Here is a 4,634-nt window from a genome sequence, read left to right as displayed (position 1 = left end):
ATTAATTTTTGATCACTACAACATTTTAAGTTTATGGCCACGGTTTTTTTGGTCACGGTAAAAAACTGTGACCATAGACCTTCTATGGTCACAGTTTTTTATCGTGACAAAAAAAAGCTATGGTCACGGTTTTTTAAAAAAGGATGACCATAGAGTATCTATGGTCACGATTTTTAAAAAAGGGTGGTTTAAACGGGTCTATAGTCACGGTTTTGGAGGGTGATCTAAAAGGGTTTATGGTCACGGTTTTTGGGTGACCAAAAAGGGTCTATGGTCACGGTTTTTCAAAAAAGAGTGACCTAAAAGGGTCTATGGTAACGATTTTGGGGAGTGACCTAAAGGGGTCTATGGTCACAATTTTGGGGGGTGACCTAAAAGGGTCTATAGTCACGGTTTTGGGGGTGACCTAAAGCGGTCTATGGTCACGGTTTTTTACAGTGACAAAAAAGGATCTATGGTCACAGTTTTTCAAAAAATAGTGACTTAAAAGGGTCTATGGTCACGATTTTGGGGGTGACCTAAAGGGGTCTATAGTCACGGTTTTGAGGGGTGACTTAAAGGGGTCTATGGTCACGGTTTTGGGAGATGACCTAAAGGGGTCTATGGTCACAGTTTTAGGGGGTGACCAAAAAGGGATCTATAATCACGGTTTTGGGGGTGACCTAAAGGGGTCTATGGTCACGGTTTTTCGAAAGAGTAACCTAAAAAGGTCTATGATCACGGTTTTGGAAGGTGAACTAAAGCGGTCTATGGTCACGGTTTTGAGCGGTGACCTAAAGGAGTCTATGATCACGGTTTTTCAAAAAGGTAACCAAAAAGGGTCTATGGTCACAGTTTTGGAGAGTGACCTAAAAGAGTCTATGGTCACGATTTTTTGAAAGGGTGACCTAAAAGGGTCCATGATCACAGTTTTAGAGGATGACCTAAAAGGATCTATAATCACGGTTTTGGAAGTGACTTAAAAAGGCCTATATTTTTATAATTTTAATAATTAAAAAATAATAAAAATTTTATATAATTTACTTTAAATATTAAAATTTTAAATTTAATTTTATAAATAAAAAATTAAGTTAAATACTATTAATTTTAAATTAAAAAATTATTTAAAATTTAAAACTAATTAGTAAGTTGATAAATAAATATTATATTTTTAAAATAATTTAAATAAATTATAGTTGATTTTTAATTACAATTCTACTTTCTAATTTTATTAAAATTTTTACACTACTGTAATTCTAATCTTAAATTCTTAATCCTAACTCTAATTACTATTCAAAAATATTTTTATAACTAAATAAGATTTTGATCATTTAAATATAAATTAATTAAAGATCAAATGCCCAACACTTAGTGCATGTTTGGGCGCCATTATTTTGTTAAAAAAAGATCTTTTTTCAATGAAAAAGATCTTTTTTTATTTTTTAACGTATTTGGCAAATTTCTAGTAGTAAAAGTAAAAGCACTAGTAAAATCAAAAAAAGATCTTTTCTGAGAAGCTGTAATTTACATCTTTTTTTAAAAGATCTTTTTTCCTTAAAAAAAGATGTTTTTCATGTAATAAATAAACAAAACAGTACTTTTATATTGTTATACTCAAACATAATTGATAGATAAAAAGACCTTTTTACATGAGATATCCAAACATAAAATTACTTTTACTTCTCTATAAGATCTTTTAAAAAAAGAGAACTCGAACAAAGATCTTTTCTTTAGTCATTTTTTTTCTAAGTCACCAACGTATAACACTTCGCTCTCACCACCAAATCAGAGAAGAACATATTAACTCGTTCTCACCACCAACACTTCGCGCCACTCAATCCCAAATCGGAGGAAGGTTTCGCCGTCACCACTCACCATGCACTACTCGCCACTCCACCAGAACCGTAGCTCCCTCTTCGCTGTGTGCTCACCGTTCCTCTTCCTCGCTCAACACTCACCACTCACCACTCACCACTCGAGAACCATTGCTCCTCTTCGCTGCGTGCTTACATCGGGAAGACTCTGTGGTCAGCATCGTCGTCCCTTCGCTCACCATTGTCGAGAAGGTATGTATTCACCTTCATTTGGTTCTAAAATTTGAGAGGGTTCCGATTTTAGGGTTTTCATTTTGGGGGTTTGGCTATTGTTGCGGCGCAGGTGAAATCGTACCCAACACTCCGTTCAAACAGGTGAGCTTGGCCACCACCAACCTTGCCCCGGGTTTCAGGAAGTTCTTAACTGGTACGTTGGCTATTATGTTTGCAGAGCACTCTGTTTAGACAGAATATGCATGTTGCCTTCTCTATTGTATGATATATGATATGATATTATTTGAATATTCTGCTTTACACCATTTGGTTAATCTATATGCATGCCCCCATGAATTGAGGAAAGCCAGTTAGCGCAGATGTACATACAAGAACTGAAGTTAAAGAAAACGAAAATTAATGTTGCTTTTTGTTTCACATTGGATGGGAAATTTCATGTTAGTTTTGATTAGATCATTATAATTCTTCGAAAATGGATTATTTGAGTATTTCAGGTTTGACAGCAGAAGGGATTATAAGACTAGCTAACAAGGAGTGTCTCTAATATGTCAATTTGCTTTCATTTCTTAACGGGGTTTCAATCTCGTGTGTATAGATATAATTTTTGAATACTGAATAAATAATTGTAAATAACTACTATAGTGGACACCAAAAAAAAAAAAAAAAAACTACAATAGTATTCTTTTCGGGTATAAATAGATTCAGATGATTTTTTTCCAGCAATTAATTCCAATCCTGTTTGTTTGTTTATTTGTTTCCTTTCTAATTTTTCATTTTCTTGATCAGGGGTCTGTTGCCACAACAAACAATACATCTGTCTTGTCCCTCACATTTTATTCATCATGAATGAGGGGATGCGTTACTAGGATTTTTACCAAAACTTAGTTACCAGTTGAAGCCTTTCAGAGCCATATTCCAGTGTGCATTTTCATCATTGTTTCACACTGCTATCGCTGATCATATGGTACATTTTTATCATGTCATCTTAAAAGAAATTTATTCTTGATATAATTTTTATGTTTATCATTCTATCAGGCTATCACTGTCAAAGCAAATAATAATTAAGGAACTTTATTTCTAATGACATGTTACGTCTTTGGCTTAATTAATAATTTCTATATCTTTAGGTGGGAATGCGCTCAGATTACTATATTTAATATAGTCTGCAAAACCTATTTTAATCACATATATATGCTATTTATCTATATGGAATTAAAGCAGTATATAATGGCCCAAACAAGAAAGAAGTAATATAACATACATACTGAGGACCAAAGAATTATGTATAGTCTCACCCAAATTAAAGCCTAAAGATATGACTTTGTTAATTATTAGTTGCTTTGAATTATATTATTAGTTGCTTTGAATTATAAAGGATTCTTTTCACAATTGCTTCAGTGCCATATGTTCCTAATTTGCAATAAACAAGCTTTCCCTTCACCTTATTTGGATCTAAGGAACCTCCAAAGCAGTATCTATATCTATGCATTAATTAAATTCTTCTTTGTCTATATGTTGACTTATTTTGTTTATGTATTCCAATTACAGTAAAACAGGATTTTTTTTCTTCTCCTTGGCTTCCGCAACATTCCTAAAAGACTAAAGCCTCTTCCTCACAGCACAGGTTAGCTTAACTTATCTGCTTCCTTTTGATTTTCCTTTTTATTTTTATGTTGTCATGAAACTAAGGTTGGGTTTGGTCTAATGTAAGGGTTTGGTCTAATGAAGAAAAATAAATGCAAGTGTTTATGTCTAATGTGACTTTGCTTTGCATGTTAATGAAGCAGGTGTTTTGCTTTCATATGATAAAGTGGTTGAAACAAAAGTTTCTGAGCGTTGAGTAGGAAGAATAGCAATAGCAGAAACAATCTATTCTGGCAGAGTCTGAATTGTATTGCTGTCACACCTGGGGAACAATTTTGTTAATAATTTCTACTTAGTGTTAGTGTGTATATCACTGTATAAAACTGAGATTGAGACAAGTGTATTCACTTAACTATATTGATATGTTAGTTGGTTACTTTAATCACAACTTATCTTAATTGTTGATTATCATTTTTTATTTTTAGATTTATTTTGTAATTATCATTATTTTTTGATGCGATTAAGCTTTAAAAAAAAAAAATTAAATCTCATAAAACAAAATTGGCTATGGTCACGGTGAAAACCGTGATCATAGATAAAGCTATGGTCATGGTTTTAAGGTGGGGTGACCATAGATAAGGCTATGGTCATGATTTTAAAGAGGGGTGACCATAGAGGCTAAAATCGTGACCATAGATAAGGTTATGGTCATGGTTTTAAGGTGGGGTGACCATAGAGGCTATGGTCACGGTTTTTTACCGTGACCATGATAAGGCTATGGTCACGGTTTTAAAGAAGGGTGACCATAGATTCACTGTGACCATAGATAAAGCTATGGTCACGGTTTAAGGAGGGGTGACCATAGAGTTATGGTCAAGGTAAAAATCGTGACCATAGATAAGGCTATGGTCACGGTTTTCAGAAGGGGTGACCATAGAGGACCATAGATAAGGCTATGGTCACGATTTATACGCGTGACCATAGATTAACCTATGGTTACGGTGAAAAACCGTGGCTTAAAAT

General features: G+C 33.8%; 1 long non-coding RNA gene across 1 annotated transcript; it reads left to right on the top strand.

The window, feature by feature from the left end:
- The first annotated feature begins 1,696 nt into the window (after window positions 1-1,696).
- LOC112796706 (uncharacterized) lies at window positions 1,697-4,056 on the top strand. The gene is made up of 5 exons (XR_003199336.3): window positions 1,697-2,045; window positions 2,137-2,220; window positions 2,814-2,991; window positions 3,576-3,651; window positions 3,815-4,056. It is a non-coding gene; the product is annotated as an uncharacterized lncRNA (long non-coding RNA).
- The last annotated feature ends 578 nt before the right edge of the window (window positions 4,057-4,634 follow it).

This window comes from Arachis hypogaea, chromosome 4 (genome assembly GCF_003086295.3).
Source record: "Arachis hypogaea cultivar Tifrunner chromosome 4, arahy.Tifrunner.gnm2.J5K5, whole genome shotgun sequence".
In the NCBI taxonomy this organism is placed as follows: domain Eukaryota; kingdom Viridiplantae; phylum Streptophyta; class Magnoliopsida; order Fabales; family Fabaceae; genus Arachis; species Arachis hypogaea.
This window is presented reverse-complemented; position numbering and strand designations above follow the sequence as displayed.